Source organism: Staurois parvus, unplaced genomic scaffold (genome assembly GCF_062004578.1).
Source record: "Staurois parvus isolate SC_StPar_1 unplaced genomic scaffold, SC_StPar_1.0 ptg000048l, whole genome shotgun sequence".
Classification (NCBI taxonomy): domain Eukaryota; kingdom Metazoa; phylum Chordata; class Amphibia; order Anura; family Ranidae; genus Staurois; species Staurois parvus.
This window is the reverse complement of record NW_028317844.1, coordinates 18,821,569-18,833,389: the sequence shown is the minus strand read 5'-3', so window position 1 is coordinate 18,833,389 and position 11,821 is coordinate 18,821,569. Positions and strand designations below refer to the sequence as shown.

At 36.9% G+C, this 11,821-nt stretch overlaps 1 pseudogene; it reads right to left on the bottom strand.

The window, feature by feature from the left end:
- Positions 1-2,356: 2,356 nt before the first annotated feature.
- Positions 2,357-3,579, bottom strand: LOC149470378 (peroxiredoxin-4-like; annotated as a pseudogene).
- Between the last annotated feature and the right edge of the window lie 8,242 nt (positions 3,580-11,821).

Sequence of the window (11,821 nt, the reverse complement as noted above, 5' to 3'; positions counted from 1 at the left end):
TATTACCACCTTGATGACAACATTGCTAGTCTCATACGGAATTTGAAGCAACATTATTTCACTTTATGCTGCTATGTTTAATTTTTCCCTTTGAAGGTTTTATTTTATAATTTGATAGATGGCAAGATGACTTAAGATATAACCCGTATTGAAGACAAGCCTCTTCACTAGTGTAGCGCTTTCAAAAGCAAAACGGCAAGCGCTATTGAGATGGGAACAGCTAGCACAATAGATAGTGACAAAAAATCTCAATAAAGAAAATGTATATACAAAGTGCAACGCATAAAAACATATGATGTAAATAAAAAAACAATTCAGTGACAAAAACATATATATAAATTAGATATAAATAAATCATAAAAATCCTTCCAATATAAATCTTTATGTTGATGGTGTGATGATAGCAATCACAGTAAATAGTGCACAGTCCCATACAGTGCTCTGAAATCCGATGTGCAATCACCACCACTATGCACTCACCAGAGAGCTACTTGTTAAGTAGCATATATGTTATGAAGTCTATACCATTCGCTCTCTGGCAGTTCTACTGGTCCAGTTCAATCCTAAAGAAAGATGCTCACCACACGGAGCCCAAAGATTGATATATAGTGTAGTATTTATTTTAAAAGTATTCCATAAAAGCATTCCATGTGGAGAAGTAAAATATTACATATGTCACATACCAAGATGGCCACCGCTTATGGACACGGTGGTGTGATGCCAGCGCGTAGGCTCCACCCTACACGCTGACATCACGCTGCCGTGTCTGTGTTCCGGACACAATCTTCCACTTGACCCACTGTCAACTTGACTCTCCCATATTTATAGGCCAGTTCACTACTCTACCAGGGCCTCAAAACCTGGGATTGGCTGGACCTCCATGAATATGCAGATTAAGCCTCCATACCTCCTTCTTACCAACCTCTGGAAGGTTCTTTGGTCCTAGATAGAGCCGCAAACTGTAGAGTCGTCCAGCTGATCTGCAATAACCCAACATTAATCACACAATGATTTTACCTATCATTAACTACACTATTCTAGGAGCACACTAGCAGGTGCTACACTAAGTTGAATATATGCCTTTCATGTGCCTTCTATATCTACTTTTCAATATCCAAGTGGAGTAGCTTTAAAGCAACAAGAGTGGCAATCTGATGGTTACAATATCTATTCAAGCAATTAATTTTTCTTGCATGATAATCTATCTTGGACAATTGGGGGTGGATATTTCCAAATTATATACGATGAAAAGCAAAGGTGGCTCAACAAGGTTTGGAATACATATTCATTGCTTTCAACAATGACCCCCCCCCCCACATTTTCTAATGTTTTGGGGTTTTGAGTAAAGTGACTTTCTGCTTCACATTTCTATGATATATTATAACCACTCTCTATTTTTCATGTAAACTACATCTCTCTGGGATACTCCTCATCTGTATGGTCTTATCTTTAGAGTCTCTGTTACTGCATGATATATCTACCCTGTGTATATTATGTGTATCTTGATTTATAGCTGAAATAGTTTCTCTGAATACATTATGAAAATATGGCCAACATACCTTGGTTATGTTTTGCAGTTTATACCTCCAACAATGATTCTGCTCCTACTTGCACTTTGAATGCCCAATGGTCGCTTTTGGGACTATGAGCACAGTCCCATTTTTTACAAATAATCTTTTTGATAACATGAAGAATACATGGTCATACCCTACTGTATACATTTTTCAGGGATAATTTTGCTCCCATCTGTATTTTGAATGCCAATCAATTTTGTGATCATGCTTAGAGTTATATTATTTATGATGTTCCATAGGTGTACCATAGGTATCTCTCTATTACATAGTTAGTCTGGCTGAAAAAAAGACAAAAGTCCATTCAGTTCAACCATTAAAAAAAAAAAAGGTTATACTCCTATACCCACAGTTGATCCAGAGGAAGGCAAAAAAAAAACCCAGCAAAGCATGATCCAATTTGCTCCTGCAGGGAAAAAAAATTCCTTCCTGATCCCCCAAGGGGCAATCGGATATTCCCTGGATCAACTATACCTATAAATGTGTTATTATTTATAATTTTTGTATTAAACAGTCAGACATCTTCACTACTACTGGTTAGTAATTGATTCTTGTTAAATCCAGCTGTTCTATATCTCTCAATTGCCAAATCTAATCTATATATGGACATTTTTATTATTTGCTTTATTGAATACTATATTCTGTTTATGAAGTTGTTGAGATTCCTCAGTGTGAACATGACTGTCTCTACTATTTTTGTTTTCAAAATTCATACAATTGTATTGAATGGTAATTAACTAGTTTTAGTAGTTAGTGATCCATCTAGGGTTTTGTTACTACAAATGTCAGTGTTGTTTATCAAAATACTTCAATTTTTCAGTAGGGGGAGTAATTATTGTTTCACTGCCAGGTTTCCAACCAGTAGGGCAGACTTCCCCATGTTTGTCTGTGTACTGGAATGCTTGCACAAGATGAAGGGTCTCAAATACAGATCACCCAACAGGAGGATCATGCATGGTAATCTGTCAGAGGACTCCTCTGTCATCTATTATGAAGATCAACATGCGCATGTGTTATTAAGCCCCTGGGAAGACTGCCTACTTTCACAATAATGTTCACCTGGATACCAATCCACATACACCACATAGAACATCAATGTTCTATGGTAACAAAACACATTGGACAGGGCTAAACTAGATCATGCCCGCCGACTGCCGGAAGCATAGCGTATCCATGTTTTCTCTGTACCTGCCCTGTAAGTACCTGTCTGTTGTTGAATAAAGTGATAATTTTGGCAGTTTTACACTATGTGGGCTCCCACTCTTTATTATCTCAGAGAATAATATGAGTCCTGTCTGAGGCATGCTAGTGGTCCTTAGTATGTGGATCGGTCTCTGGACGAACATTATTGGCTGAAGTGGGAGATCTTCCCAGGGGCTTAATAACACAAGCACATGTTGGTATTATGTTCTTTTGTTTTCATGTTTTGATGCACTTCACTTGCTGAGATATATTTTAGTATTGTTGACTGAATCTGAGCAAGTGCACCTACATGCATAAAAGAGCATATCTTTATGAAGTATTCAGAGAAATAGTGTGCAGCATATTAATAATTTAAATACACTAAGCGCAGAAAATATTTTTTCTATATACACACCTATTATGAAGAGTCAGCTTAGAGTGTGATCTTGGTCCTCTAGGTATGCACCATAATCCCTTGAGATCTGGTGAGTTAGGTTAGAAAGTAGAGGAATTGTCATTGGACCAAGTCCTCCTTGCTTTTGGAGTGTATCTATCAATGCCAAGTTCGTGATATTAAAGTCCACTGAACAAGCTACAACTTTATAATTTATTAATCTAAATTCTTCTATGTTGTCTCCAAGAGCAATCATTTCCATTAGCACATTAATGTGAAGTCCAAAGGATAAAAGAAAAATACCATGTATTTTCCTTTGTAATCTGTGAGCTTTAACTCTGTAAATTCTCCATTTGCTACAGCTGTTCCTTCCTAGTATGAAGCAGGCTTGGAAATTTTCACCTTGCTCAGATGCAGGGAGTGGTTGGACATGTGTAAAGCTGCCCTCACAGCGTAGTAGAGACACTCTCCATCTTGATAAGCTTGGCTGGGCCTTGGCTGCTACTTATATTCAGTGGTGTGAAAGTGGCCGTATGGAAAAGGAAGACAGCAATAAAAGTAAGTGGAAGCATTTTCATTCATTATCCAGTATGTTTTCACTCAATGGCTACAAACTATGATTTTTTTTAATTAGGATGTTTTATTACCCATATTTAGTAACGGTTACTATTGCATTCTTGTGCTTCAGATTAATGGCCGCTAGGGTTCTCACACTGTATGATTAAGTTTTATGTTTCGCTTTACCATCAGTGTTTGTTGGCTACTATAAAATGGCAGCCTTTATTTTAATATGCTTTGAGACAAATAGAAAATGGCTGTCGTAATGTTATTATAGGAGGACTTCAACAAAATGGCCACCAACTGATTGGAATTATATACACTATATAAGGACTCCCCCTCTGCCTTCTGCCTTACCTCTGATGAAGTCACGTGGGAGTGACGTAAACGTAGGGCATGGCCATGGGTAGACAAGAACTGGAAGTGTCGTACGTGGTCTGTGTTTGAGGGCTTCATATGTTTTCAATCGCATTTTTTATACATATGTAAGTGCATTACTTTTAATACTTATCAGAACATACTGCATTATTGGAGATTTTTCTGTTTCCTCTGCATGAGTGAAGGATTTTTGACCCCAAGTGACCCTTAAAGGGACCGTTTTTGTTTTTCTCTGGCTCGGAGATCAAGGGAAAGGAAAGAGGGCACCCAGTGGTTCTAAAACGGTGGAAGACCAGGAGAGTGGAGGAACCCTAATTTATTTATTATCTAAAGCGCATTCCAATTGTCTTAAGGTGAGAGTTCTGTGAGCACTGAGGTGGCACAATCTGCATGTTTTGCAGCACTCTAAAAGATGGTATTGATTATATGAGGACAGGAGAAATCCTATGGAGTTGTGAAGGAAGTTGATATAAAGCTATATCCCCGATTCACCATTCTAATTCATATTCACATGGACTTGTTTTTATGGACATTTCAGTTTTGTGATTTATGCACTTTTTATATATATTTGATGTTTTCATATTCAATTGTTTTCAATATATTACACATTAGCAGCACAGCATTAAGTTTATTTTATTTATTTATGTTTATGTTGTGGGAACACAATTTTTTATGCTAGCAGCAGCTCTATACACTTTTATTTATTATATGGTCACATTGAGGTAGCTCAGGAGTTTATTCTGTATTTTTCTGATGTCACCGGGCCTCCATATTCTTATATGACTAGAGAAAAGACACCTTCATCCTTTACTACTTGTTTTATCTACATCATAGTAGGTGATTGTTTTGAACATTTAGGGTATTTTGGCTTCCCCTGGTTTTAATATATCGGGAGGTTCTAAGCACTTACTTTGTGTCACCAGCCAAATAAATCTTCTTTAATTTTTTTTTGCTTTTTGCAATATCTATAGTTTATATGTATTATTTTAGGATTTTTTTTGGACAGTCATTTGGAGTTCTTCTGATATACAGTATAGCATTTACTAGCAATAAAAACCTAACAAGGGTTCTAATCTTTTAAAAGTTTATGTAAGTTAGCTTGGATCAACAATTCTCTATATCGTAGCTAATCATAACAATTTAGGGTTGCCGCAGCAAAGCATGAGTGGTGGATCACTGTGCAGGCCACTGCACAGTCAGCCACTGTGTGTCAATTCATCGGCATTTCCTAGTTTATGGCTGAGGTATGCTACTGGATGTTCTCCCCCATTAGCTTCCTGGGACAAGACGGCTCTGAGGCCAACATTAGAGGCATCTGTTTGTACAAGAAATTATGGACAGAAATTGGGAAATATTACCACAGATTCCTTACATAATACTGCCTATAGTGCCTGAAAAGCTTTCCCTGCCTCTTCATTTCATTTCACCATAGTGGACTTGTTCCCTTTAGTAAGATTAGTAAGTGGAGCTATAGTAGCAAAGTTAGGCATGAACCTCTAGAAGTGTACTACAATTCCTAGAAAAGATCTAACATATATTTTTTTACGTTGGCTTAAGCCAACTTTTAATTGCATAAGGTATACCTTTAGGGGGGTTTTTGTTTTGGATAGAATGGAGAGGGAACAATAAACAGTCTAAAGATGTAATTTGTGTATTAAAAAAAAAATTGATCCTTTTCTTCAGCACTGAAAGCTTTACACAATTTTAAATGGTACCTTGATAAATGTAATCAATTAATATGCTGTTTTAAAAAATGTCCTGATGGCATAATTTTCCACCATCCAAGGTGTAATTGCTGAAGCACCACATTGGATATATGGACTAGGAAATCTTGATACTGAAACAAATGTGAATTTCATTATAAGCATGCATACTACCTATTTGTAACACGTAAAATCACCTTTAGGGAAAATGAATACTAACACTTAACCTAACCTACCCTAAGTTATCCTCTAAAAATGTCCTAAAATACATTTTAACAGGTAAACTAATTCTAAAGCCAGCCATAGATGGATTGAATCTGAGCAGATTCAGCAGGGACCAGCTGAGATTCCATCCATCTTTGGACAGGCTGGTTGTACTCAAGTTGATCAGCCTCCAGCAGTGTTGCTTGCAGTCTACTGGCAAAGAAGACTCCCTGCCAGCAGAACACAATAGGGCTGCAGATGCATCAGCACTGACTGTGTTGATGGGGGAAACAAGCAATTTTCTTTCCTTCCACCTGTGAAAGAAAATGTCATATTCTATGGGCTGCTTATCACTTAATTCCTAACACAGTACAAAGGCTTAGTGGTTAGGAATCCCAGCCAGGATAACATCTGCACAGAGCTTGCATGTACTCACTGTGCTTGCAATGGTTTCCCCTGGGTACACCAGTTTCCTTCTACACTCGAAAGACATGCTGGTAGGTTAATTGGCTCCTGTCTAAATTGCAGCTAATATATTCACATAAGATAGGGACCTTAGATTGCAAGTTCCTTGAGAGCAATGTAAATTGTTGGTGCTATATAAATATCTGTAATAAATCAACACTTAACCATATCCCTAATCTTAACTCTCAGATTTCTGGTCCTAAACCTAACTATAACTTAAACCCGCTCTGTAATTCTCTGTTGTAACTCCCCCATCAATGGAAGTATAGGTCCAATGCTTACCTTATATACTGAAAATATCAATATCTAGTCCTAACAGTTCACTAATGAGAAGCAGCAGTGACCAAACATATGTTCTGAACACTCCTGGTCTGCACATCCTGAACTCCATTATTACAGACTGCATCTTACTTTCCTTTTGCTGAACAACAATTCCAACTAAATAAGATTTATTCACAACAAATATATAAATATTTTCAATTTTGTTCCAATCTAAATGTGTCATTTCCATTTCTTTTTAGTCCACTCACTGCATGTAAGTATTTTACAATTACTGTATGTACTGTGAGAATTTTCTTCCCTCTTTAAAACGTATCAGTTGGCAATGTAATGCCTTGATGCAGAACTTGCAGTTATATTTTACATAATGTACATAAACTAGATAAATGATGATGTTGTGTAAAATTAGTTTATATACTTCTATTTCGATCACTATGCTGCCATGCTTTAGTATAAATATGTTTTGGCAAATACAGATATTTTGAATGTGTTAATACAAAATGTCTGTCATTTGCTTAACACAAAGTGGCAAAAACAGCTGGGATAGCTAACCCGACAACTTTATCTGCCAAATATAAAATAGATTAATATGTTTATGTAAATACATTTATTTTTAATGTGTTGTGCTAGTCTGGTGAGATCCTCCAGTGTCATCCCCACAACTGTAGTCAATGTGTCCAACCATTTAGTAGCTGGTCTCCCTTTTCTTCTGGTTCCTTCGATCTTCCCAAACATTATTTCCCTCTTCAGTGATCTCTCTTTTGTACCAGTGTGACCAAAATAGGACAGTCATAACATCATCAGTTGGGCTTCTAGTGAAATAGCTGCTTTGATCTCTTTCAGAATTGAAATATTAATTTTATAGGCTGTCCCATTGCACGCATAAAATCCTTCTCCAGCACCGAAGTTTAAATGAGTTGATCTTCTTTCTGTCCCATTTTCATTGTGTCCAGCTTTCACAGCTGTAATTGAGATGAGTGCATGGATGAGTATAATTTTCATTTTGAGTGTAATTTCTTTACCTTTGAATACTTTGTCAAGAGCCTTCATTGTGTGGCTGCCAAGTGCTATTATGCAGAGTATTTCGTCACTACTAGTTGCTTCTTTCGACTTTCGCTTTTCCCTTTTCTCAATAATTACACCATATCTTCTTTGCTGCTAATGATGACCGTTGTGTTGTCTGCATAGCGCAGGTTGTTTATGCTTCGGCCACCAAATTTGATACTGACAGAATCCAAATTTGTATTTCTGAAGATGGCTTCACCATCTACAGTAGGTTGAACAGGTAAGGTGACATGATGCATCCCTGCCTAACGCCTTATGTTACTGGAAACCAGTCAGTGTTGCCGTTCTCAGTTCTCACTGCAGCTTCTTATAGAGACTTTTGATCAAATTACATAATAATGCCTTGCTTTACTTCACATTATTCCTAACCTGTGCTGGACACACTAAGAAAATAACAAAGCAGTAAAATGTGTCTAACAAAATTTCCCAGTCCACAATGATATGCAATGGTTTGTAATGCATCATCATTGACATTCTTAATACAGCATTTATAGATTGAATTTCATCACTATTTTCCTGACTCAAAATCTTTCAATGGAAATAACCATTCTATAACCCCAGGCTGCATATTTGGATATAAGAACAAGGATAGTAAAGTTTTCTTCAGCTTTAGCAGAGTGTGATCTGGGGATTTAGGAGGCAAGATTTCAATAACTGGACAACAAATAACAATAAAAAAATTATGGTAGTGTAATCAGTGCAGATTTAGTGTCATATCACCAAGATGGGACTTGGTAACTGGTAGGAGTGTCTGCCCACTTCCCTGAGCTAGACAGCAGAGGTCCAGCCTGACCGCTGTTGCAGGACCATAGATTAAGATCAGTATTACTGTGTATAATCACTCCCCCAGGAAAAAATGAGCAGTAAATCCTTTATCTCTTGGGGGACGGGGACAAGGTGAATATATAGTTTTTATTATTTTTATTATTATTTTTAATTAGCCCCATTTTAGGTCTTAAGTATGAAGTTACATAACACTAAGCACAATGCAACTGTGAACACTGCAAATATCCAATTATGTGCAGGTAAAAAATAGTACTTTGGCACAAGATATGTCTGTTCAGTCCTGTAAACTGTAAGTAAGGCACAATTAAAAATGTTATTACATAGTAATTGTATAAAACATACTAAGCTTTCCTTGCAGCGCCTTTTCTGTTCAAGCCACCATTTCCACTTAGGGCATCTGGTGATCCAGCTGTTTCCTAAGCCTGCCCCCATTGATGACATACTGACAATCCTATGCATGCACACCCAGTGCTCTAGCTGGAGAAGTGTAATTTTTACAAGTTGCTTATACTATGTCAACTGGTAAACAATATGATTCCCTGAATAGAGTCCTGGGTGAGAATATGCAGATATGGAGGGGTGCTAGGCTGAAAATTATATTGTTTATACATTTCCATAGTATTGGTGATGTCACCAGAACACAAAATTGCCCAAAGATAGTCATATCCCAGGAGTATTCAAGAAATGTCATTCAAGACAAGGGGAAAAAAATTGGAATTAAGAGGAATAGAAAAAAATAAGTTCTTTCTAAAATAAAACAAAATAAAGTATGCACTGGGGGTAGAAAAGAGTAATTGTAACAGAAGGTGGAAGGTTCCCTTAAAAATATTTGTATGGAAACTCTCCTGCCAACTTTAACAATGGAAAACTATCTCTTTTAACTTTAGTAAAAGTCCTGTTCCTTAGGAAACACTAATTCATGTTCAGCAAATAATAAAGAATTCGTAGCAAATCTTTCCCTGTGGGTAAAATAATAGGGACATGAAAATAATATTTATACAGCATGGCCAGTAAAATATAGTTTTGCATATAACTTAAATCATGCAAATCCCTGAAAATTGAAAGTTATAGTCACTTGGATTTGCATGTTTTGTAATTGAGTTGGAAATAAACCTGCAAGACAATTACTGCTGGCTGTATGCATGGAGATAGAACCTGAAAGCTGTGTACAATACGCATGTTGGGGCATAAATCTGTCCAGGAGTTTAAATTATAGGGAATTATAAAAATCAATTAAAGGAATAATCCAACTGTGAATGAAAAATCGAAATAAGTCGCAGACTGTACTCTAAACAGTATAATTATAGCAAGGGTCAGAAAGATAAAACAAATAGTTATATGCTTATTACATTAATTTATAAATATTCATATTTAAAAGTCAAATTCAGGACACAAAAAGTAAATGAGGAAAGTAGGTCAATGCTGGCAAATAAGTTTGAAGAGGATCAATACAGCGTATAGTATATAAATATGGCCATAGACAGGAAGATTATATCATTATTATACTACAACTACATTGTGTGTGGATTGTGAGACAAATCTTTGTCACGGGACATTTGTTGAACTGGTAAATCGTGTCTTACGTCCTATTCATATCTCCTGAAACAGAATAGATTAAAAGTGGCAAGCCAGTATTGCTTGGTACTGCCCTATGTACAATAGCTGGCCATTAGCTAAAATGCAGTGAACAGTGGATGTTCTCATCAGAATACAGAACTGTGTAAAGCCAGCCATACATGGATCAAAATTCGGCTACTTCAGCAGGGACAGCCCAAATTTCAATCTACATATGGGCAGGCTGGTTGTACACAAGTTGATCTATCAATCAACTTGTGTACAACCAGCCTGTTGGGTTTTTTAAGATTGGTCAGTGCTGTCAGCACTGATTAGTGTGTCCAATGGCATGAAGTCTCCCTGCTGTCAGAACACAATAGCTCAGCGGGAGCGGTTCCCTCATCCACTTCGAATGTGTGGATGGGGAAATCAGGTAATTTGTTTTTTGTTGTTGTTCAACCAGTGGGTTGAATGAAAAAAATTAAGCTTGTATGGGCTCCTTAAGAGTTTGATCAGTTGTTTCCATCAGAGCCCACATTTTTAGTCAATGCAAAGTAGAGCTCAAAAAAAGCAATTAAATATACTGCTAAAATATACATACAGTATGTTTACCATTTAACTGTTTTATCAAAGTGTATCTTTACCCCAAACCTTTTTTTTTTTTTTTTTTTATATAATAGGAAAATGTTCTGGTCTGGTTAGACCCTGACCCTTCACTTTTCTGAAGTGAAGTTTTAGTTTAGACAAGAAACAAGGGAAAATCTACAGCAGGGAAAATGCAAAAACAAAAAGCTGACAGGAGTTCTTGCAATTCCCTACTTAAAGGCTAAGTCCACCTTCTCACAAAAAAATAATAAAGGAATCCATATTAACTACTTGCCTACCGGGTCAGTTCTGTCACTTATCACATACATGTAAAAATCAGTTTTGTTTTTTTTTGCTAGAAAATTACTTAGAACCCCCAAACATTATATCTTTTTTAAACAGAGGCCCTAGAGAATAAAATGGTGTGTTTTGCAATTTCACGTGATATTTGAACAGCAGTTTTTCAAAGGCAAATTTTTTGGAAGAAATACACTTTAATGAATTTTAGTGAACTCAAAAACAATACCCAATTTTTTTGTAAAATATAAAAGATGATGGTACAGTGAGTAAATACCTAACTTTTCACACTTTAAAATTGCATATGCCCATGAAATGGCACCACGCTATGGTACTTAAAAACATCCATAGGCAATGCTTTAAAATCCTTTACACATTACCAGTTTAGAGTTGCACAATAGGTCTAATGCCAGAATTATAGCTCCCTCTCTGATACTTGCAATCATACCTTGCGCAGCGATTAATCTGATCGGGTGCATCACTGCCCATTAACCGGCCAGTAAACAGAGAACAGAAACTGGAAGTGATTAAATCCTTGTTTTTTCCAGTTTCTTACCTCACAAAGAGGGAGGAACAACATCAGTTCCTCTCTCTGTTCAGTGCTGGAGATGCTGCCATTCGGCACAGTCCTGGGGTCCCCAATAGGACTGGAGAGCCCGGGAAAGGCAGTGGTGACGGGAGGGGGGCACCCCCTTCCGCTATCTGTAGAAGTGATTGAGTGGTTGTATAGTCATTCAAAACACATCTACAGAAAGGAGCATTTCCACCTGAAATGTTTGATGCCAGAATGATGCCTATAG